The following is a 26,231-nucleotide window of genomic DNA, read 5'->3' as shown; positions in this document are numbered from 1 at the left end:
GCAGTGTTCATGTATGTTTATAGTATTATTATCAGAATGAGGTTGGCATTTGGTAATGGTGTGTGAGCGAAAAATAGTGATTACAACACCGCTAATGTGGCAGTGAAGTGCGGGTAATTACAGTGCCTTTTACCTGCCTCAGTGAACACAGAGTGGGTGTTTATCGTATGTGCAGTGTTCATATATGTTTATAGTATTATTATCAGAATGAGGTTGGCATTTGGTAATGGTGTATGAGCGAAGGTAATGGTGTGTGAGCGAAAAATAGTGATTTTACACCCCTCACTTCTAACGGCACTGCCCGTCCTGTGAAAGTCAAAAGAGTTATGAAACCTACATCAATGGAAAACTGAAGGATAGTACTTTCTAATGGTACCTTATTTTTTTCTCTAGCTTTATTCTGTGCAGAGTTATTAAGGTTTAAAGGTTTGTTTACATTTGGCTGAAACCCCCGCGGGAGAGGACAGTCAGGCCAAAACAATACCCGCGGTTAAAGGGTTAAAGTTCCCACTAATCACTGGATTCAGATTCTCAATGTTAGAAATAATCATTGGTGCACATTAAGTAATAATGATTGCATGCCAACTACCATCAGAGTGTATGATTGTATGATTAATGTTGTCAGTGAAAATGATGACACGTTTAATTCACAGATTGCAGCATTGCTAAAGTCTAGTAGTTCAACTGTTGCTGTCCAGTACATTCATGTAAAACAACAAAAAGGTTCCTCAGATTGTGGGATTTTTGCAATTGCTGCAGCCACTAGTCTGTGTTCTGGTTCTTCTCCTGAGACCCAAAACTATGACCAGGAAATGATGCCGAGTCGGCACAGTGTTTCAAAAAAGGAATAATGACCCCTTTCCAAGTATTACCAGAACCTTTTGAATCAGTGATAAGTGGGAAAAACTCTTTTGAGATAACGTGTTTTCTGTCACTGCAGACTGCTTCAAGCTGGAAGAAACATGATTCAGTGCATAATTTGTAATGAATTTTTTCACACTGATTGTGAAAATGTTTAGATAAATGACATACTTTTTGTTTGCAGAACATGCAAGAATTCGGTGTGATTTATCTTAAATTAAGTTGTTTGAACTTCAAAGGGAGTATGATTATGTGTTTTTATTTATTTTGGAATCTGATAAAATTTTATATTTGTACTTGCACTGGATCACATTTATACATTATGGAAGGAACAAGAGGCTCAGAGCCCGTGAGTTGCTTCCCCCATTGAATAATATGTATTAGATTGCCAAATCCAAGACTAGTCCAATTCGTTCGGTTCGAGATGCCTGGACACATTGCGTTTGAAAGTTTGGAGGTCATAGGAATAGAGAAATACAGAAAGAGGAAGACAGATCCAGAGCTGACCTGTTGCATAAACAAAAGATTGAGATTATCGGTCAACTCTTGCATTAACCCTAGATAGGTAATGTGGGATCTCAAGAGACCCCAGTCCCCGAAATTTAATTAAAAAAAATATGAGCATAAGGTCTACAAAGATGTCCGTCTCATTACCTTCCTGCCTAGTGATGCTCTTCATGGGGATGATGGGGTCATAGCTGTACCTGGCTCTGATTTTGCTCTATAGAGCCATTGGGGTATGTTAGACCCCAGATTACCTATAATGTAACCTCAGTTGAGCCCTCTTGTGATTTTTTTATTTCAATTTGCTGTCTTTCTCCTTTTGTATACAGAAGGTCCCAACATCGGTCTACTGCAGGCCACCCAAGGAATCATGATATTACTTTTCAATTTTGCAAGATTTAATTTTAAAATTTTTATCCCTAAAATTTAACCATTTTTGAATAAACTTTAAAAAAATATATATTTTTTCGATTAAACTTTATTTTTTCTGGCCCTATTTACAGATAAGGGGTTGAATTATTTGTGTATTGAAGCATTTTGAAATATCTCAAACGGAAGTTTTTTTGTTTTTTTTCCCCGTGGGGTCTGTCAGTCCCCAAGTTACCTAATATAGTAACAAAATCAAGATTACCTTACAAGGGTTAAAGAGTTGGACAGAATAGGGGTGAGAGTGAACTGCTTGACGGGTGCAGCGCGCCCACCGTAGTGGAGAAGGGATGCAAGCTGACAGTTCAGAAGAGCAGTGACCATGAAAGTAGTGATAGAACAGAGAAAGATTCAGCATTGCGGCAAAGAGAGAGAGGCTGAAGAGAGTTGGTTAAAGGAGGAGAGCTGATGAGACGAAAAGCCTTCGACTCCACCCTATTCAAAAGAGCTCTGTGAGGAGAACCCCTCCAGACATGCAAATTTTACTCAAAACAGGGGTGAATAAGTCCCCTGTATAAAGGCGACATCTGAGCAGGGATAAAATGTATTAGCATGCATAGAATACTGATACTGTACTATTAGCTACATGTAGAGAAGATAGTACCGTTTACTTGTTAAATGTGCATTACTACAATCAGTCCATTTGACTACGTGCTGTTATATTGAAATATGCAGATACCATCTTAAATGAGCCCAATATTCATTTATGTGGAAGCAAATAAGAAAAAATTATTTCTTTAGTTCTGTATATTTTAAACAAAATTGTATTGGCCAGTTTTTAGAACAGAGGATTAGAGTTCTCGTAAATTCTTTTTAATCCACTGCATTTAAACCTTGTCACAAACCCCTCACTGTTTTGGAGCATAATTAAATATGTAGGAAAATTATATTAGTTCCAAAGTTCTTTACCTGAAGAAAATAAAGGATGGGTATATTTTGTCATGCAGTCATGAATTTTCATGGGATCTAGAAATAAATTAGTTCAGGCATTGTTCAGGTGTTGTGCACAGACATACTAGAAGGACAAGCATTAAACTACTGATCTATAATATTAATGCCAAGTGCTTGGAGTTAGTGGTCATGTGACTGGACTTAGAGGTCAGACCATTATGTCCAATCACAGAGGAAAACAATATGTAATAAATCTGATTATCCAAAGGAGGCTCAAAAGGGTGTGATCATATACGGTAAAGACTGATGTACACATATGAGTAAAAAAGGGGAGATTCCAGTTGACTGTTGTCTTGACCGGAGGTCAAATGGAAAAAAGTAGCTGTTTGTGATCGGATACTAACACCTCTACCCTAATGTGTTTGTGGTGATGTATTTGCAGTCATACATAACAGGATATAAATGTAGATAGTTAGCCTTTCACTCTTCTAGGTTAGAAGGGCTCCAGTCAAGGTGACAACCCAGTACCATGAAGCAGCTGTTAGATCATCCAACAAAGAAGCTTTGGAAGTCGCCGGTATATCTCTGGATGCTGCAGCATATGGGTAGTTCAAGGACACGAAAGGAGTGGTGCTGGATTTTTTTTTTCTTTCCCTATACTCTACTTAGTTCAGTTAAATGCTGTATACCCCACTGGGGAGGGGGGAGAGAATACTTCTCCAGTATCCCAGCTTGTCATAAAAGGTGACTAAAGGGGCACTTTAATCTCCATCTTTTTCTCTCTTCCCCCCTTTTGCTTCTTGTACTTTATCTGTCCAACCTCTCTGCCCTATATTTTCACTTTAATACCCACCCAACCCCCTTTCATCTTAGTGCCATATAGTCATTTGAGTGGCATGGTGCTAGCTTTTGTTTTTTTATCCAGTTTAATTCAGTCCAGCTAAAAATAAATGTTTTTAATGACTGAATTTTTTATTCACTGTCTCCCCAGTATTGATATACTTTAAGTAAAAAAATATTATTTTAATGACAATGAATCTTTTCTTCATTATCTCCCTGTATTGCACTCCCCCTGGGGAGGGGGTAACAGAATACTTCCCCAGTATCCCTGCTTGTAAAAGCTGACTAAAAGGGGCACTTTAATTTTCCTTCTCCTCTTTCCTCTTTGCTAGAATCTTGTACTTTATCTGTCCCACCTCTCTGCCTTATATATTCACTTTAATACCCACCCAACCCTTTTTAAATGCCATAGAGTCAATAAGTGGCTTGGTGCTAGCTTTTCCTTTTTCTTTTCTTTTTTTCCAATTATCCAATCCAATCCCTTTAGTTTCAGAAATCTTACATCTCCCTTTAGTTTTGAGAAATCTCACATAAGAATGTTAGGCTAGTCCAGTATAGTTCATGTTCAGTCAATGTGAAATAAAAATTAGTCTCTAAATTTCATTTATGGAAAAGTACTTTTAACTCCAAACACTATGAAAACAGTATGCACTCCAGTAGGGTATGCTTAATGAAGTTTGCTGTTCACACTGTTACAGCACTTCTACTGATTCAATGGATAATGATAAAGTAAAAACCCTTATCAGTTACGTTACTGAGATCACTTCAGATACTAGTTGTTATGGGAAAAAAAAAAAAAAAAAAACCAAGTTAGGTTATTCAGCACATTGGGTACATTATTACACATTAATTAGCATATTTTAATACCAATCGTTTATTGAAATCTGCACACGTGCAGTAACATAAACCCTGTCGTGTCCAGTAGCACAGGATATATTTTTATACTGTACTATCAGTGGAAATGCATTGAATACACTAATAAAAAAAACACACACACACACACAAAAGCTAGCACCAAGCCAATGAAAATAGGGCACTGAGGTGGAAGGGGGTTGGGTGGTTATTAAAGTGAAAATATATGGCTGTGAGATAAGACACATGAAGTACAAGAGGTGAATAATAAGCGCCAGTACCAAGCTAAAACAATGACTACATGGCACTATAATGGAAGAGGGTTTGGTGGGTATTAAGTGAAAATGTAAGGCAGAGAGGTAGGACAGATAAAGTACAGGAGCAGAGTGGGAAGAGGGGAAGGATGGAGATTAAAGTGCCCCTTTTGCCACAAGTAAGGATACTGAGGACGTATTCTGTCCCCCCTCCCCAGAGGGATACTATCAATGGAAACTAAGCCAGCTCCCAGTCACGGTTATCTCACGAGTCCTTTCCCCTCGGGGAGGGGGGGATAGAATACTTTCTCAGTATCCCTGCTTGTCGTAAAAGCCGACTAAAAATCCCCCTTTTCCCCCTCTGCTTCTTGTACTTTATCTGTTCCACCTCTCTGCCATATATTTTCAATACCCACCCAAGTTAGTGCCATATAACTTAGTCATTGAATGGAATGGAATATTAAAAAAAAGAAGAAAAGAAAGGAATGCAAGCACCAAGCCACTCAATGACTCTTTGGCACTACAATAGGAGTTGGGTGAGTATTAAAGTGAAAATATAAGGCAGAGAGGTGGGACAGATAAAGTACAAGAAGCAAAGAGGGAAAAGAGGAAGGATGAAGGTTAAAGTGCCCCTTTTAGACGGTTTTTACGACAAGCAGGGATACTGAGGAGGTATTCTATTCTCCACCCCCCAGGGGGAAACTTATTCATTGAGTGGCTTGGTGTTCGCTTTCCTTTTTTTTTTGTGTGTGTGTGTTTTTTAATTATTCCATTCCATTTTATTCCATTCCATTCATGAGTCCTTTACTCATCCCTCTTAACCACCTGTGAGGTCTACAAATACCTGTACACTAGTCAAATTTAACACAATGAGAACTACTCAGCTACAGACCAGTATCACTGACCAGTGTTGTAAGATACTAGAAAAGCTGATAAGGGAAGTTTGGGTAAAACATCTAGAACATGGTATGATAAAAGAGAGGCAGTTCGGTTTTAGGAAGGGAAAATCATGTGTTACTAATCTTCTAAGCAATTATGACAAAGTTAGAGAAACATTACAGAAAAGAGAAGGATGGGTGGACAGTATCTATTTAGATTTTAAGAAAGCATTTGACAGAGTACCGCACCAAAGACTTCTATGGAAGCTGTACCATCAAGGAGGTATCCAAGGCAATCTCCACTGTTGGATGCAGGATTTTCTCAGAAAAAGGGAAATGAGATCAGTATTAAGGGGAAATTACTCATCATGGAGGGAAGTGACCAGCGGAGTTCCACAGGGCTCAGTTATGTTTTTAGTATATATAAATGGCATAGATAGTAGTAAAACTAAATATATACAGTTTACTAATGGACAGATATTGCCAGATTCGTACATTACCTTCAGTGCTACTAATACTCCCATCTCCAAAAGTATTGAAATTCTTGGCATCTCACTTAACAATGCCCTCAGCTGGACCTCTCATGTCAGATCACTTGCTAAATCAGCCTCAAATAAACTTGGATTATTGTACAGTCCATAACTTCTTCGCTGATGAGCAGTTAGCTATAATTTATAAGTCATGTGCGCTCTCAGCTTGAATATTGCTCACCCTTGTGGAATGGTTGTGGAGAGGTTGCATTAAAACAACCAGACAAAATTCATAACAAAGCTGTTAGAATCATTAACAACCCTGCCATTACAAATAAACTACCTCCCCTGCAAGTAAGAAGGAATGTTGCCTCCCTTCCATTATTTTACAGATATTTTTTTGGCAAATGCTCATACGAAGTTGCGTCCATGATGCCACCTCTCCATGCCTTCCCTCGTGCTACACGGGCATCTGGTAGCGCTCATGACTGGAATGTCACTCAGCCATATTGCAGAACTTCTGCCTATCAGAATTCTTTCATTTCCCGAACTGCGTCTCTCTGGAACTCGCTTCCCCAGAGTTGTTTCCCTCCAAATTTCAACCCACAGCTGTTCAAGTCTAACTGTTACAGATATTTTATGAACAGAGGACACCAGTAATCTGGTGAATGGATTATTATTTGTGTTATTCATTTGTTTTTCTTTCCTCCATTCTGTTATTAAAAAAAAAAAAAAAAACTACTTCATTCGGTAGTGCATTCCATTGATCAGTTGCCCAATTTGGGAAACTAAATTTCCTTACGTCTTTATCGCCTCTCTTTTTATGCAGTTTTTTTTTGCAGTGTTCTCTTGCTGATGCATCCCCATAGGTTATGTAATCAGTTACATCTATTTTCTCCATCCCTGATGTGCATTTATATAGCATAACCATGTCTCCTCTTTTCCTTCTCTCCTGTAATGTGTGTGTGTGTGTGTGTGTGTGTGTGTGTGTTTTCGTCAGACACGCGAGTCGAAATACTCGAACTCTGAACCCTAGACGCTTTGGCTCTGGCAGTGCTGACTAGATCACGAAAATATGACCGGAGCTGTACCTCTAATGCTTCTGAAGAGTGATTATAAGAGTTCCAGGAACGTTCCACTTCAGCTTTCGCAGACTAACGCACATAGCCTACGTCCGAACTGGAGGTCATATGAGTCTCCATTCCAAAAATTGGGCTGCTGGGTCTGGTCATTCCAGCGTGAATTACCAGTGACCTCAAATGACCTCTGACCAGTGACATCAAATTACCTGGGAGGTCGACCTCACATAGCCTATATCCGAACTGGAGGTCATGCGAGTCTGTATGCCGCAAACTGGGCTGCAAGGGTACCCGGCGTTGCCCGGGCAAAGAGGCGAACACTCTACCTCAAACGACCCAGATCTGAATTTTGACCACCTTAAACCCATCGTTGAGTAACCCTGATTCAGAATATAAACGAGTCTGTGGGTGTCTGGGCCTTGGTTTGGGCGTGAATGAAAGATAATCAAACAATGCAGCTTTTATATATATATATATACTAACAGGGGTACGTGGCGGTGATGGGCCAAAAAGGTGAACATTCTAATCCTATTTGTTCTAGTTCAATCTTTCTTTCTACTCCAGATAGGCCATGTACCTCTTATGCTTTTGAAGAGTGATTATAAGAGGTTCAGGAACTTTCTATTTCAGCTTACGCAGACTAACGGTCAGTATTTTTGCGCACTTGTTTACTATTACCAGTGACCTGAAATGACCTTGGAGGGCAACCACACATTGCCTATAGCAGAAATGGAGGTTATGTGAAAATCCATGCCAAAATGTTGGGTTGCTGGGTCAAGTCATTCGAGTGTGTATTAACGGTGACCTCAAATGACTTCTGACTGGTGACCTCAAATGGTCTCGGATGCCAACCTCACATAGCCTCTATGTCCAAGCTGTATGTCATGTGAGTTTCCATGCCAAAAATTGGGTTGGTGAGTCCAGTTGTTTGAACCTGTATTAATGGTGACCTCAAATGACCTCCCACCAGTGACCTCAGATGACGTCGGAAATAAACCTCACATAGCCCATGTCCGAACTGGAGGTCACGTGAGTCTCTATGCCAAAAATTCGGCTGCAGAGGTACCCGGCTTTGCCCGGGACAAAAAGGTGAACACTCTATCTGTGACCTCAAATGACCCAGAACTGAATTTTGATCCCCCTAAAACCATCCTTGGGCCACCCTGATTCAGAATATATATGGGTCTGGGGGTCTCTGGCCCTTGGTTTGGGCGTGATTGAAGGACAAACAAACAAACAATGTGGCTTCTTTATATATATAGATTAGCAGAGATACCCGGTGTTGCTGAGGCAAAGAGGAGAACACTCTTATCCTATCTGTTCTAGTTCAGTCTTTCTACTCCAGAAAGACCATGTACGTCTTATGCTTCTGAAGAGGGATTATGAGATGTCCAGGAACCTTCTATTTCAGCTTTCGCAGACAAATGCACATTATTTGTGTGCACTTGTTTACTATTACTGATGACCACAAATGACCTTCGACTGGTGACCTCAAATGATCTTGGAGGTCAACCTCACATAGCCTATGTTAACTGGAGGTAATTTGAGTCTTCATGTCCAAACCTGGGCTACTGAGTCGTCGTTCGAGCGTGTATTGCTGGTGGCCTTAAGTGACCTCCGACCAGTGACCTCAAATGACCTCGGAAGTCAACCTCACATAGCTTATGTCCGAACCGGATGTCATGTGAGTCTCCATGCCAGAAATTGGGCTGCAGGGGTACCCAGTATTGCCCGCCCCCAAAAGGCAAACAATATGACATTGACCTCAAATTAACCAGATCTGAGTTTTGACCTCACTAAAACCATCCTTGGTCATTTTGATTCAGAATATACAAGTAGGGGAAATATTATTATGGATTTTTCTGAAAATGAGCATTTTTATGTTTAAACGTTGCTGAAACTCATTTACAGATGAAATTACATCTGTATTATGCAAAATCTATATGTACACATATTTCTGTTAGTTTTTGATGTAAAAATAAACCTCTCTATGGCAACACTGATAAAGCAGGGTGGACATGATTGAACGTGACTCAGCTTGGAAACCACAGTGCTGCTTAGGACTTTGTGTAGCAAGGATGTGAGGTGCTGTTCTCTGATAGCTAACAACGTTCATATGCATAAGGAAGATTTGCTATGATATTTCCACTTTCCTTAAGCATTTATTTTTCTTGGTTTTAATTTCAGGGGCATATTTTTATATGTTAAACATGTTTTATTGAAAATGGGAAAGAATAAAGATTTGAGACCTAGAAAAGTTGGCCAAATCAAGGTTATGTTGCAAGAAACATGTACAAAACTCCCAAGAAATTGAACATTTCACCACAAGCTGTAATTTTTTTCAAGAAAGAAGCAGAAAATTGTTTAAATTTGAACTAAAAAGGATTGGGAGAGTAGCAGACAAATGAAAACTACACCCTGAGTCGATAGGAAGATAGTACATATGGCTTTTAGGAACTGAAGACTATGATGCAGAAATATTGCAAGTTTGATGGCTGAAGAGGAAGTGAATCTGCACCCCAGAACAGTGATAACAGGCTTCTGAAAGCTGGATTGCGTGCTTATTGTTCGAGGAAGAAACCGCGACTTACGAAGACCATGTTGCAGTCCCTTTGTTAATGGGCCAAGCTACATGCTCAATAGACTTCAGATGACTATAAATAGGTAAAAAAGTCTGACTTACTATTCGTAAGTGTAAATATGAGCCATTAAAATAAAATCATAAGTAATGTACTAGTATAGAACGATGTCCACACAAAAAGTAATGCCTCATCTCAAATTTCTGTTTACACACCACTAGACGTCACGAAGTTTATTTACTCTCCTTGTGTTGCTTCTAATGGCTTCTTGCTTCAGTTTCCTTCAGATGATTTTTTCCGATGAGTCCACTATCCAAGTACTTGGCGATCACATCCAGATTGTCCGACGAAGAGCCAGAGAGGAATTCATGGCAGAATGTTTGAAGAAAACTGTGATATTTCCACAGAAAATCATATTGTAGGGGGCCATATCAATGAATGGTATGAGTCGTTTGCACACTGTTGATGGCACCATTAACCAAGATGTGTACATCAATATCTTAGAACTTGCCTCATGCCTCAAATAAGGGAATGGTATGGAGAAAGACCATGGATTTTCCAACAGGACTCAGCCCCATGCAATACAGAGAAGAAATTCAAGACATGGAGCAAGCAAAATGGCGTTCAGTTTCTACCATGGGCTGGAAATTCACCTGATAGGAACCCAATTGAGAATTTATGGGGAGAATTGAAAGATGAAATACACAAGGTACCAATAACAGACAAAACTCAACTCATACAGCGACTAATAAATGTTTGGTTCCACTCAGCAAAAATCAAGGAACTGTGTTAATCCTACATTTGTGGAATGCCACGATATGTCCAGAAACTTCTTTCAGCAAAGATTGGTCAAAGTACTAAGGCATTGAGTGTACATAGATTTAGCAAACTACAGATGAACTTTGATTTAAATGAGTTTCGGCAACCTCCAAACATAAAAATGCTCATTTTCAGAAAATTTCATACTTTTTCCACTGGTATATGGGTCTGCTGGTCTCTCTCTGGCCCTTGGTTGTGGCGTGATTTAAGGACAAGCAAACAACGAGGCTCTTTTATGTGTGTGTGTGTGTGTGCGAGCATGCACGCGCAAGAGAATCCTTCGGCCTCTCTTTGATTTCGGTAAAACTCTAAGAAATACAAAAGTAGCCCCAAAATATCAAAAGCACTAGTTCTATGAGTAACTTTTGCCCGGCTTTGTTGTGGAGTTATAGGCCTATATTTCTGCAGTATGCAGCATGAAAGTTTACTTCATGTGCCCATTAAAGACTGCTATTTTATAACAGAACACAAATTGTGATGGTTTCCATTTCTCAGTACTTATGCCTTAGGAATCTGTTGACATCCATTTCCGTTCTTGTGTGATGTCCCACAAACAGAAACAGGCAGACATCGTGACAGACAGTAACTTTGGATTATATATATATATATATATATATATATATATATATATATATATATATATATATATATATATATGGAGCCTCTGTGGTAAAATGTGCGTTTTCTTACTCTGGAGAGCGAGGGTTCGCGCCCTGCCAGTGTAAAAAACTTTGGGAGAGTTCTCCTGGCCACGTACTGCTTGGCGGACATCAAGGGTGCTGTGGTTGAACCAATGTCACATACTATAAAGTATGCTTGCACCCAGTCGGCTTGCGAGGGCCAGTTACACTTGGTTCACAAACTACACACACATCCAAAGCCACTCCAACACTACAGTTAACCTACTCTTACAAGAACTTCACATCCTACATACAGTCTCTACCAGACAGCCTAAGCCACTTGGTAGAGATACATTGGCTGTATCGTCTCCACTTCGGTTGGGATTGGCCGGTCCTGAAGCGGATTCTCAAACGGCTGATGATTATATATATATATATATATATATATATATATATATATATATATATATATATATATATATATATATATATGTATTTGTGTGTGTGTGTAATAATAAATGGATAAAAACAGTATACTCTCAATTATCCATCTGTTGTAATTCATCCAAGCCATACAATGAATAAAGTAAAATGCTGGATATAGCATAGTAATGCTCCATTGGCCAACGGCCATGCCACGTTGAGTACACCGCTTCCCATCCGATCAGCGAAGTTAAGCAACGTTGGGTCTGGTTAGTACTTGGATGGGTGACCGCCTGGGAACAGCAGATGCTGTTGGCATCCCTACGTGTCAAGTAGGGTTGGTGGAGGATTAGTGCCCCTCCCTGTAAAACAATTAACTCTAAGCCCTTGGCACCCCATTTGGGATACATGGCGTCTGGCAATGGATGGTTGGATGGCTCTACATTCGGCGTTGAGCCTGATATTGTGTTACTATCCGTTTTGACCCTCTATCCTAAAAACTTTCCCAAGAGTAAAAGATGAAAATTAAGCATAAAATACAGTACAATAATGATACGGTACACTTATACAGCACATAGTGTACCACTGTACAGTATGTACTCCAGCATTTGCATCGATGGACCACGTACAGTCGTTATTTCAGGGTCACAATAGAGCACTGACATGAGCGCTGACAGGCCATAAACTTTGCAACAACAACAAACATGAGATGCCACAGAGTTAGTCACAGCACTAGGGTTTTGCAACCGCGTGGCCAGAAGAGCGGAGCACACAGACACGTTTTTACTCTGCAAGATCCAATGGCTGGCAAGAATGAGAGCGCAGCAGTGTGTTCAGCGTGCCGGGTGAGCTGCTCCTCCAATGGATTCTGATTGGGTGGTGCATTGCGGGCGTTCTCATTGGCTGGTGTGTTTTGGGGTTTCCTCGGCGCTGGTTGACTACCGCTTACAAGCCACTTGATCTGTCTTGACACCGGATACTGCATAGAACCACTGATTACGTCCCCTTTCGGCACCGGATGTTGCATAACCTCACCGACTATTGCTTTAATAAGGCTGAGCCAGCTGCACCGGATATTGCATTGGGCCAGTTGTTGCAGCAACAGGTAACTGAGAGTTTACTTAATAAATAAAGAAATAAACTGAATGAAAGCTATATTTCCAATGGTGTGGTTTCAAGAATTTCTAAACCATACGTTGTATCAAGTATGAAAACAAGGATTTAACAGTTGCCCACATTCTAAACTTTGCGCCCAGCTCGGAGTTAAACCTACTGTGTTGGGAAGCAGAAAAATAATCATTTCCTTAATGCAATGCTTGTTTTTACAAGCAATGATTTCGTGACGACGATGAAAGCAAGGATGCAAGTCATATTCTGCCAAACACCGTAATACCAAGACTGAATATGGTTCTCCACTGAAAATCCCCGTTTTTTTTTTTTTTGATTTTTTAAAATAAATTTAAATTAAAGAGACGATAATAATTTGAATAATATTTTGCTTGACTGAAAGCTTATCCAAATTATGCTCATGTGTTCTATGGAAGTAAATAAACAGCTTAATATGATAAAAGTGAGCAGTTATTGCTACCGTACATGAATAAGAACTTCGGATCACCAAGAGGGAAACAACTCCATATACAATAGTGATGAAAAAATAAAGTCCGCTGTTTGGGGAGAGAAGTGTGGGGGCTGGTGTAATATGTCTATATCCGTCCATCTATCTATCTATCCATCTATCTGTAATGGCAATGATAAAATGAGGTTTAACAAAAATCAATTCAACCCTCGTACCCAGACAACATTTTATTTTTATTGCTTTCGGAAGAATATAACTAAACAGGAAAGACAGCCTAGTAATAAAGAGGATAATGTAGGAAATAATAATATTTTATTTCGCTATCCCGAAACACCATTCTTGCGCTGAAGATAATCTTCTAGAGAGAACAGAAATATAATTTGTAAACACTGGCTTTAGTTGGCGTTGGCGCATACCTTCGCCAACGCCAATTAAATCTTAAGATGTATTGCATTATTTCCTCCTACATACCATACGAATACTTTTACAGTGTCACATAGTCTATTCATTCAAGTGTCTTAGTTTGCTCTGTTACACAATCTCAGTGGGCGCATACCTCGGTCAACGCGAATAAAATTAATGATTAATTATTACACAGAGCTTAAATTAAAGTAAAACTTAATCTTCGTAAAGGTAAACAGTAAGGAATTTATTGTTTATTTGTGTACACGTTGTCTACATGCACAACATGCATCAATGTCTTCAAAACGATATAAGAAGAAGAAAAAGAAGAAAAGGATATTGAAGATTGGACCACAAAAAAGATCTGCGCTGAACTGGATAGCAGTATCGCCGACAATAACGTGTATCGAGTACTGGGTAGCAATTTGAATGCTGACGTGCGTTGAAAATTCTCTGAATGTAACGCACTATATTCTCGGTCATTGTAACTTTTATGCCTGCGTACTTGTTGGCCTTAGCCTTGGCATGGAAGCTGTTTTTATTATCCTTCTGCCCGACTCATGTTTAAACATTTTTCGTGTCTAGAACTAGGAATACACAACCTTTCCTCCCCAAACCATATCTCCGACCTGTTTCATATTTTTCCACTGGCCTACATATTTTCCAGTACGAGTATTGTTTGGCTCTGTGCTACGGGGATTGTATGAAGAGCACACAAGAGAATATTAACATTTTGTAAAAAGATAAACTCCTAACAAATTTCCCAGAGAGAATCCAACTCCTACAAGACCTTGCTGGACCTCTATCCTGCTTCCCTACCTATTTCTGATTACTTAAAATTTTCTCCCATCGACCTAATTTACACAAAATACCATAGACAAGAATACTGGCAATCCTCATACAGAAATGTTATGATACACAAGTTATAAAAGATCTTCTTGAACTCTTACGATAATTCCTACCCCATCCCAGCCTCTATCACCTACAAGAATACTCACCCTCTCCACCTGCCGGAATACCGATCTTGTTCCCTGTTTTTCACTGGACATAATATTTTCGTTAATCCTGTCTTTTAGGTCAATGTACTTTACAGCAACATAAGATACATATTAGCGTAACATTTGCAGAAAGAATCACATAAAAATGTCATAGTGAGGCCATCAGTACTACCCTCCGAGCCTTCCAAACCTATGAGCAGGTTCCACGAACTCATACGCCCACAACCTCATGATTACATTTTTTTTCTTTTTTTCATTTCATGTTTCCTTTTTTTCCCCTCCGGCCTTAAATTTCTTTTGTTAAATTCTCTCTCTTTTGCATATGCTTATAATGTACATGTATTATAATGCCTGGAATAACTGTGCTGCATATGCAGAAAATAATCTGGTAGAAGGAAGTTGCCAGGCAGCCTCCAAAACCCACAATATCATGCACGTGGAAAATGCAGAGGCCAAGAAAATATGCTCCGCTTTCAAACCAGTCTACCACGGTATTTCTTGATAGTTCTCTGGTCTTAGTATTCTTTTGTATGTCTTTTGCCCTGGATAATGATGACGAAGCAGTACATCATTGAGTATTAACGTAAATATTTGCTGAACATTATCCCTTGCTTTAAGCTATTCACCCTATTTCTTTATCATTCATTTTTCTTTACGACAAAGTAAATGAATATTATCATGACATGGAAAGACAGACTGATAAAAAAGGAACCGTACAGTGAGTTTAATATGAACGGAACACACACACACACACACACACACACACACACACACACACACACACAAAGGATAAAATTAAGTTATGTACGGGGGAAAAATAATTATGCGAGTCTTAGAAATTCGAGAAAACACCCCAGATAAACATCTGTTCCCACTGGAACAGGCCGCACAAATGCTAACCCTACGAGACTGCCCTCCCTTCACGGCTGCCCACCTGTTTGTTGGTATTCCGCCCGCTGGCTTGCCCATTTGCCCACCACTTCCTCTTGCCTCATGCATGTATGTATGTTACCGGCCCGAGCGACTACCTAACCGATTTATGGACTTGCCTGGAAAGTGTCTGTCTGCCTCCTATCTTGTTTGCGTCACCCTGTCGTTTTGGGGGTTTGTAAACATACCAACAGGGGTACGAAATAATAATAACAGCAACAACTACGATGATGATGATGATAATAATAATTATAATAATAATATAATAATTATTATTATTATTGTTATTATTATTATTATTATTATTATTATTATTATTATTATTTATTCATCATTCAATCCTACTTTGTCCCATGAGAAGCGTAGGAGCCCGGGACTAAGCAAGTTGGTCCTGACATGTAAGATGAGAGTGACCAGCCTCACTCATCCCTGAGTGGCATTACGTGAGCAACAAACCCCAACCATCCCTTGGATATAAACCTTCACCGGCTTAATCCGATTGGAGCGCCATAATTACCCATTAAACCACCAGGCGCCAAAATTTGTTGTATGGTTACCACCCAGCGTAGTAAATGGTTTCCTGGTGTACAGGAAACCATTCGGCTTGTCACTCAGTGTAGAGTCACCCACAGGCAGAAGGAAGAGGAAAGAATGAAGGAAAGAAAGACAGATGAGGGAGTGTAAAGTCACCCGTGGGCAGAAGGACGAGGAAAGAATGAAGGAAAGAAAGACAGAAGAGGATGGAAGGAAAGAAGGATGGAGGAGAGGAAAGGGCAGACACCCGAGAGCAGCACTACATCAAGTGAGTGGATGGTGAGCGCCCCCACCTACCACCAGTATAATATAAACAATAATAGTAACAATAATAATCTAACTACCCATAAGTTGCCCTATGAGGAGCGTAGGAGCCCGAGGTTAGGTAAACTGGTCTTGGCATTTAAGATGAGAGTGACCAGCCTCACTCATCCCTGAGTGGCATTACGTGAGCAATAACCTCAACCATCCCTTGGATATAAACCTTCACCGGCTCAATCCAATTGGAGCGCCGTAATTACTCACTAAACCATCAGGCGCCATAATTTGGTTATATGATTACCACCCAGCGCAGTAAATGGTTTCCTAGTGTACAGAAAACCATTTGGCTTGTCACTCAGTGTAGAGTCACCCATAGGCAGAAGGAACAGGAAAGAATGAAGGAAAGAACGACAAAAGAGGGAGTGTAAAGTCACCCGTGGGCAGAAGGACGAGGAAAGAATGAAGTAAAAAAAAGACAGAACAGGATGGAAGGAATGGAGGAAGGAGAGGAAAGGGAAGACATCCAAGAGCGGCACTACATCAAGTGAGTGGATGGTGAGCGCCCCCACCTTAATAATAGTAATAATAATAATAATAATAATAATAACTAGTTACCTATTCTTGTTGTCTAGCCACAATAAAAAAAAACTTGCAATAAATATTTATGATATACAAGGTATGAAATTTTGTGATCATAAATAAGCCTGTGACCTTTGAAATTACGTTCAAGATCATTCAAGTTTCGAACATGTACTTAAATTAGCCTTAGGTAGCCTCATGTATAATATTATCAACAAGAACTGAAGGCAAAGGTGTGAAACAACACATGGGTAAAATTATTATTATTATTTTTTTCAATAACTGGCTAACTGTATGCTTAACTGTAACCAAAATCATTACAGATCATATGAGGAACCTCAGCTACATTTCTGCAAATTTACAGTTTTACAGCTCGTGGTATTCTCTAAAACATGCAACAAAGAAAATGAGCAGATTTGAATTCAGTACTTTCCACTACTCCCTGTACTGTTGTTTGCAGATGATACTGTGTTGTTGAGTGAAGACGAAGGGGAGCTGCAAGGCTTGGTGGATGAGTCTGGGAAAGTGTGTATGAAACGGAATCTTAAGGTGAATGTAGGGAAGAGTAAAATTATGGTCTTCGAAAGAGGCGAAGTCAGGGAATTACAGCGAGGTTTGATGTTGAGGATATGGAAAATGTATATTTAAGTACTTGGGCAGTGAGATGAGTAAGGATGGAAGTTTAGAGGGTGAAGTGCTTTAAAGGGTACAACAAGGAAGAAAGGTTGCTGGTCCTTGAAGGCAGTGAAAAGAAACAGGGAAAAGAGCATGGAGTGAAAAAGTTTTTACATGACAGTACTGTGATACCAACTCTAACGTATGAAAGTGAAGCTTGGACCTTGTTGGAAGGACACAAGTCAAGAGTGAGAGCAGTGGAAATGAGTTATTTGAGAAGAGCCTGTGGAATCACATGGAGTGACAGACTGACAAATGAGGATGTGAAGGAGCATTGTGGTGTGGATGTGGATGTGATAGGAAGCGTTAGGAGAAACATACAGAGGAGGTTTGGCCACGTGGAGAGGATGGAGAGTGAGAGACTGACGAGGAGAGTGTATGTAAGTGAGGTGGAGGGGGATAGAGGCAGAGGAAGGCCGAGGATGAAATAGAGGGATGGAGTGGAGAGATATATGAGAGAAGGGAATGTGAAATGGGTGCAGGGCAGTGAAATGGCGGGGGACAGGGTGACGTGGAGGCGATTTGTTTGTGGCCACCCCGTACGGGATTAAGGCGTCTGGCAACAGATAGATAGATAGACTTTCCACTAGTCTAAATGACAAAATATTAAGCCAAAATTCTCAGCAAACTTTTTTTTATTATAAGATTTTGGACCAAATAGTTCTATCTCAATTAGTTTATGAGACATTTCAATTTCAAATATGCAATTATAGAACCAAAAACGAATATATGACCTTCAAAAATAGGTCAGGGTTACTTGTATTCGGCACAGGTACTTGGTTTACTCTAGGGTACCTTCATAAAATGGTATCAACAAGATCTATGAAAAAAGTGCAAAATACAAGTAAGAACTAATTACCTAATCTTACTGCATACCCACGATAAGGACGCTTCAGTATAACTCATTGTAATATTTACGGTATAAGTATTATTAATAAAATCTGAATACCCTAAGGAACTTCGTGTGTAACATCAGCAAGATCTATAGAATGGTGTCGAAGAATGCAAGTGTTTGTCTCAACAACTATCTAACGGTATGCTTAACTGTAACCATATTCCTTTGAGATTATAAGACAGATCACAGCTATATACCTGGAGAGCTGCAGCTTTAAAACTTTTGTGGTTTCCTCTAAAGCATGTTGGAAAGAAAACACTCAAAACACTTGAATTTGGTACTTTTCACTAGGCTAAATGCAAAATATTAGGGCAAAATTATCCAGCAAACATTTTTATCTAAATTAGTTTCTTAGATATTTCAGTTTCAAATATGCAATTTTTTTTACAATAAAAATGAGTATATGACCTTCAAAAATAGGTCAAGGTCATTTATATTTGGCACATATCATCAAAAAAGAGAAGAAAGTACAAAGAATAATAATCATAATTCAATACAGCACTGTTAAAAACAATACGGTATTATTTTAGTTTCAGACGAGGGGAATTTCACATTTTAGCCCTCCCCAATCTTAAGATCTTATCTGGAGTATCTTGAACACCAGAAAACAGTCGCAAATGAATAACAGCATCGTAAATGAATCAACAAATTTTTCCACGTTTCAGAACATGCCATTAATCCCTACACGCTGGTTGACGTGTACAACCATCACGATTTTGGATGCAGAGCAACGCTGGTTGACTTGTATAGCTGCAAGCATTTTCCTGTCACCCTATCGAACCCTCAACCATTTTCTATGACAACCACAGGGCAGGTAGGTCCCCAAGATACCTCACTGATCCAGGGCTCAGTCTGTACACGGCACTGGTAGAGTGTACAGTGATGTCTTCCTCATCCCCCCCGTCCGATTGTGCTCCCTCACACGCAGGGCCAATTGCATCATCGACCCACGCGAAAGTTCTGCCCTAACCGCGGGGGAAAGGGTCCAGCGCCTGAGCAGGTGCCTGGAAAATTGTAAATAGTAAACAGGGATGCACGTGTTTTTTTTTTTTATACATAAGTGAACCGTAAGATATTATAGGTTATATCTAGTAAGTGTTATGAAACAAGTGTTTATAATAGGTTTTACAAGTGCACTGCAATAAGTGTTAATGTTTATGGTTATATGTGAAACGGTGATTGGAAATACCTTGGGTAACCCTACTTACTGCATGAAGGAAAGCCAGGAGTGCACGAGTGAGAAAGAAAATATCGTGTTTGAGTGTAACTAAATTTTTTCCCTCGTTATTCACAAAATAATGGTGAATATGTGAGAATTAGCGTATCTGTGATATGAAGGACAAAAAATGTAAGTTGTGTATAACATTAGTAATATTTTCTCGATGCCCATGAATAGAACAAATTGGTCACAATTTTAGTACAAGTAATTGCCTCATACTAAACCATACCGTGTGAAGCAGCCAAAGCATTAACTTCTCAAAGTGGAAGTCCCCATACTCATGATGTCAAGTGCAAATATAAGTGCCGTAGTAGAGGGAACTTATTATAACTGACGCAAGAAGCCAGTACAGGAAATCAAAGAGCTATTCTTTTCTCACGCACTGACGAGACATAGTGGCACTATTAAAAGGGCAGAAAACCCTATGGGGAGTCACATGAACAGGGTGATGACACATCCTTATAACGGTGAGTAAGGAAAAGTCGAAGACTGAGTGGAAAATTCCAGGTTTTTAAAAGGAATGCCAGGCAATGTTACAATCACCACTCCAGTCAGTGCTGCCAACACTAGCCAGCGAGGTCAAGGTCACTGGCAATGGCGCATGTTCAAATAAGCCTGCCAAAACACAGAAAACCAGTCATCTTTAACTTATCCTTAACCATCTACAGGACCACCTGGAAACGTGGGGATACTTTCATTTGAGAGAGGGAGAGTTGTTGAGTCTTATGTATCTTTGATTTTTTTCTCTAGCTATTACAGTTTGGCAGATATTAGAGTTTGAAGTAAGGGTATTTTTTCCAGAATCACGGAAATCCCCTATGTTGAGAAGAGGGTGACGTTGGAAAACCCCCGGAGGTGTAGGGGTTAAAGCTCCTGTGCGTTTGTATATTCATTAATAGTCGCCAGGAGGCATGCGTTAGTTTCTGACATGTGTGATGGCTGTCAGTGTATTCTGGGGGTGCAGTAGATTGGTGCTTTTGTGTTCATCTCCACCAATCATAGCTTGGCATAACCGGTGGTCACTTCGTGCCTGATTTTGAATTTCAGTATCAGGATGGTGTCTCTGTGCTCTGACTGAGGGTGATTACTTCTCAGTAACTGCGAAATTACATGGGTTATTATGCTGACAAATCTGAAGCTACAGTATTAAGTTTTTATGACACCATGGCTTTCTGGCAGCTCTGGTGATCTGTAAAAACTGTATAAATCCATTTTGCTTCGGAGACGATATACATAGTGGGTATTGTGACCATAGCACCCCCTTTCCAGAACCGAAAAAGAGAAAAAAAATGCAATTACCAAATGTCTGATTTTTAAGGGTACTTTCCTTGATGGGGGCAGGTTAGTTTAGGTTAGGTTTGGTTACATTAGGTTCGGTTGGGATGGGTTAGGGTAGGTTAGGGCTTTAAGCTATTTATGCAAATTATATTTTTCAGATGTTTTTTGATGTGTTTTGATAGCTTTTCAAGATCATTTCAATCGGAACTTGCTATCTTTTTGTGATTTTCCCCTAGCAAAACCCCTAGGTGAGGATGGAGGATAATCACAAAATGAGTGACTTGTGATAGATACGATGATCAAAATCGTTCAAACCACATCAAAAAACCACCGGGAAAACATTGTTTGCATGTCGAAATCCAGATATGTCCGAAACTGTAAATTTACCAACAATAACCTTCGCCATATATATGGCAAAGCTTAAGTAATTACCCATTCTTAGTGTGTAGCCACAAAAATGAAGCTTCACAACTAGTATATATGGTAATACCAAAAATAAACTATATATTATAAACAAGATCTGAAGACCCTAAAGTAACTTCTTGTGTAACATCAACAAGATCTGAAGACAAAAGTGTCAAAGAACGCATATGTAAATTTTACATTTCTCTCAATAAGTAGCTGACTCTTTGCTTAACAGTAACCATATTCTTTCACATCATATGAGAGACCACAGCCTTAAGGCTTTTGTGATTCTCTCTAAAACATGTGGCAAGAAAAAAAATGGGCAGATTTGAATTCGGTAGTTTCTACTAGGCTAAATGGCACAATATTATGCAAAAATTATTCACCAAACCTTGTTAACACGGGATTTTCGACCAATTAGCTGTATCTCAGTCAGTTTTTGAGATATTTCATTTTGAAATATGCATTTTTTTTTTTTTTTTTAGAAAGGAGTGTATGACCTTCAAAAATAGGTCAACATTTCAATTTGGCGCAAAAGCTGGAGTTCTTCTAGGGTACTTCCATGTGTATTACTGTTGCAGTTAAAACCCAAAATTAGTCAGAACTAGTTTAAACAAATCAAAACCAATGTACCAGTGTATAACTAGTATTACCTATGCATAACTAGTTGCACCTAAGGATGTTGGGGAAAACTCAAAACGTCAAGATTAAAAAGGTTCAACCTAGTTTTAGCTGAGAGTTTTAGTCAAAATTAGTTTCAGCGACAGCTTTGTATGACGAAACTAGATGTAACAAATCACCACAGTGAACAGAGGTAAAATAGACAAAGATATTTAAACCTTGCAAGCCTTTAATAACATACGTAAAAATAACATACTGTACACTGCTAGGATTCTTTACGTTATTTAAACCGATAATTACACCTTCACTATACTAATACCACTGCAACACCTCATGCTAAGTAAAAATATTATGTAGTTAAGAATATTGAGAAAAATAAACTGCATTATTTATTTTTGCATGGCATACTGTTGTGATATTTTGAATTACAAAACAATTTACGTTTCCTGCATTGGCATATGTTGGTTGCACAATGTTTTGTACAATGACACCTAAACAAACCTTGACCTGTTCCCACGCTTGACAAAGCAGCAGCACTTCTTAACGATATTTCTCAGCCTTCAGGGACATCAGTCATGGTCAAGAATGACTGCTTACAGGTATCAAATTTAAACCGACCGGACAGTTTCATGAGAATACCGTTTTTAGTTCCTAATCTATACATTCCATCCTCAACTTCAGCTTATAACAACTGCAATAATATTTCGAAGATTTCCTTTTCCCCTGTCAACTTCTGGAATTGGAACTGTTACATTTTGCCCAATACTTGATGGGGGGTGAGAGGCATCAGATACTATTTTCATTCTTTTTGCCTGGTTCTCCAAACTACTGCCTGCTACTTGCCGAACATGAGATATTCGTGCTTCAGTATTACAGGTAGGACACACAACTTCTGAACCGAAGCCCTGCTCGCCACTCTTGATTTCTATCCCACATACTAAATGAATATTAGACCCACATTTTCAACAGGAATGAGCTCCACTTGTCTCTTTTTCACACACACAACATGAGATTACTTCAGAATTACTGTCGGATATTATGTTGACGTTAAATTCACATGTTCTCTGCAAATCATCAATAGTTTCACTTGCGGTTTCCTTATGCACGTTTGCAATGATCTTCTATAGATCCTTCGTACTATATAAGTTTTTACTTAACTCTAATGGAAGACATGTTGCCAGGCCAACCCTTGCTTCAGCACCAAACGTTGCTTTGTATGGGCTTTGATTTATACCAGAATGCTTGGTTCTGTTCTTCATAAATTGAACAAAACGTAGACCTTCGGACCACTTCATTGTATTATTGCCTTTCATCCATCCACTCAACATATTTTCAATATCTTGATTTACCCTTTCCATAGACCCTTGACTCCGACTATGTCTTGGTTTTGCATACACAATTTTCAACTCTGGCCACAAAGAAGCTAAGGACGTTATGACTTCACAAATTCTCTCCCGTTATCACTGTGCAAAATACATGGTGCTCCTAACATTTAAAAAATGTCAACAAGGTGATATGCAACATCTTCAGCGCGTTTACACTGCAATGCACGAAGTATTACAAATTTTGTTAAATGATCTTGGTATACCATTGTGAACTTATATTTTCCATCCGCTAGTGTCTGCAAGTCTATGAGGTCCGGTTTTGCATCCATAATTTTCATCTCTGGCCACAAAGAAGCTAAGGACGTTATGATAGCGTTCACAAATTCTCTCCCGTTATCACTGTGCAAAATACAAGGTGCTCCTAACATTTGAAAAATGTCAACTAGGTGATATGCAACTTCTTCGGTGCATTTACACTGCAATGCACGAAGTATTACAAATTTTGTTAAATGATATTGGTATACCATTATGAACTTATATTTTCCATCTGCTAGTGTCTGCATGTCTATTAGGTCCACTTGACACCGACTATTTAGCTCGGAATGTAAGATAGATTTGGAAACCAATCCTTTTATCTTTTTTGTTTCCTTGCTTTGGCACACTTCACACATGGAGAAGAAGAACATAATCATATCAGCTTTAACATTTGCATATTTTCTAGTAATTTCACATTTCAGTCTGTCTCTACCACCATGACCGATAGCTAAATGAGATGTTTTAATTACCTCAGATATCTCAGGAGCAGGCAAATAGTAACGAACTTCATCTTTGTTACCTTTAGCAATCAGTTTCTGAACACCACCAATTTCAATAACATCAAACCGCTTTAGTCTTTTGTACTGTAGTTTTCTTCTCAGCAGGTTTAGCTTCTTTCACCTCCTGGACAAGTGAAGCATACTTGTTTTGAGTATGTTGTAGTGTGGTGCTTTGCTTCTGTCCCACTTCAGTATGGTTTGTAAAAACTTTTTCCGTACAATTTCCGGTCCCGGTTCAGCAGGGTGGTCAGGTGAGCTAGAGGTTGCCATTATACTGAGTATCTCGGCACTGGAGTCAAGAGCATAATGTTACCCTCATGACGGCTCACGATCAACTAACTAACGGGCACGGTGAACAAACCACCCCACACAACAACCACAGTGACTGAGTGACTGAGTCGGCCAACCATATGACCAAACCATATGAACGAAACATGACTCGACTGTTACTATTGTTAATGACAGCTGCTCTGGTCAAGTACCCTAATAGGTACGACACTTTTTTCATACTACACAGAAGTGGATTAAATATACGATCAAGATACCGCAAATCTTATTTTGTGGATAAGATAAACACCGTATTCCCTGCGTGTTGTAAAAGGCGACTAAAAGGGGCGGGGTGAGGGGACTAGGGACCCCCTCCTCTGTTTTTTAGTTCCTAAAAAGAGACTGGCCAGAGAAAGGGATGGGGGATGGAGTTATCCCCGTACCCTGAAGATTGGGTCTATGAATGTGCGTGGATGTAGTACGATTGAGGCTAAAAGGGAGGAGATTGGGAGAATGTTTGTGAGAAGAAAGTTGGATGTGTTAGCTTTGAGTGAAACGAAGATGAAAGGGAAGGGGGAATCTATGTTTGGAAGTGTGAATGGAAGATTGTCAGGTGTTGATAGAGGAAGGGCAAGAGAAGGTGTGGCCTTGTTAGTGAGTCCGGAAGTACAGCAATGTGTGATTGAATGGAAGGAGGTGTCATCGAGACTGATGTGGGTGAAAGCGAAATTTGAACGTGAGTTGTGGGTGTTTGTGAGTGCATATGGGCCTGGTAGTGAAAGGGATGAACAAGAGAGGGAGTCTTTCTGGAATGATGTTGATGAGTGTCTGCAGAGTTTTGGAGCGAATGTGAATGTGGTAATGATGGGAGATCTGAATGCTAGAGTGGGAAATGTAGCAGTTGAAGGCGTAGTTGGTATGCATGGTGTGCCTGGAAGAAATGAAAATGGGGAACGAATGATAGCGATGTGTGTTGAGCGAGAGATGGTGATTGGGAATACGCTGTTTGAGAAGAAAGATATTTATAAGTATATATGGGTGAGACAGGAGGGTGGAAGGGTTGTTGATAGAGCCTTGATGGACTATGTGGTTGTGTCTAGGATTGTAATAGGAAGATTGTTGGATGTGAGAGTTCTGAGAGGGGAGGGTGGAGGTATGTCTGACCACTACCTGGTGGAGGGAAAGTTAAGAGTAGGTAAGAGATGGGTGAGAGCTAGGAGGGTTAGGTGTGGCAGGAAGGTTTTGAAAGTGAGTGAGTTGGATAAAAGAGAGAGAAAAAGATAAAGTATAAGGAGAAATTGAAAGATGAGTGGAACGCAGTGAAAGATCGGGAAAATGGCAGCGTGGAGGAGGAATGGCAGTTGTTTAAGAGTGCTGTGGTGGGGCATGCAGAAGAGGTGTGTGGTGTGAGACGTGTGGGTGGTGGTGTAAGAAAAGGAAGTGAATGGTGGTGCGAGGAAGTAAGTATGGCTGTGGCTGAGAAGAGACGTGCATATGAAGTGTGGCTGCAGAGGAAGGATGAGATGTCATATGAAAGGTATGAGGAATAGAGCGAGAAGGGCTGTGTGTGATGCTAAAGTGGCAGCAGATGAGAGGTGGGGTAGGTGGCTGACAGAGAATTTTCAACAGAATAAGAAAATGTTTTGGTAGGAGGTGAAAAGGGTGCGAAAGGGAGAGTCTGGGAAGGAAGAACGAGTAAAAGCAGAGGATGGAAGGATGTTAATTGAGATGGATGCAGTAAGGAAGAGATGGGCAGAGTATTTTGAAAGATTGTTAAATGTAGAGGAGGAAAGGGTGGCTGAGATTGTGGCGGATGGAAGGGTGCAAGGAATAAATGTGTTGGGAGAGTTGAATGATTCTTTGATCACGAAGGAGGAAGTGGAGAAGGCAGTAAAGGAGATGAAAACAGGGAAAGCTGCAGGTATGGATGGGTGTGCTGTGGAATGCCTGAAGGG

The 26,231-nt window shown here is 39.7% G+C and overlaps 1 non-coding gene across 1 annotated transcript; it reads left to right on the top strand.

Annotated features, from left to right (window-relative positions):
- Positions 1-11,695: 11,695 nt before the first annotated feature.
- LOC145394590 (5S ribosomal RNA) lies at positions 11,696-11,814 on the top strand. The gene has a single exon (XR_013896448.1). It is a non-coding gene; the product is annotated as a 5S ribosomal RNA (ribosomal RNA).
- The last annotated feature ends 14,417 nt before the right edge of the window (positions 11,815-26,231 follow it).

This window comes from Coenobita brevimanus, chromosome 27 (genome assembly GCF_032717465.1).
Source record: "Coenobita brevimanus isolate Jiangsu-jjx chromosome 27, ASM3271746v2, whole genome shotgun sequence".
In the NCBI taxonomy this organism is placed as follows: domain Eukaryota; kingdom Metazoa; phylum Arthropoda; class Malacostraca; order Decapoda; family Coenobitidae; genus Coenobita; species Coenobita brevimanus.
The sequence above is the reverse complement of the archived record's forward strand: the minus strand, read 5'-3'. Positions and strand labels throughout refer to the sequence as shown.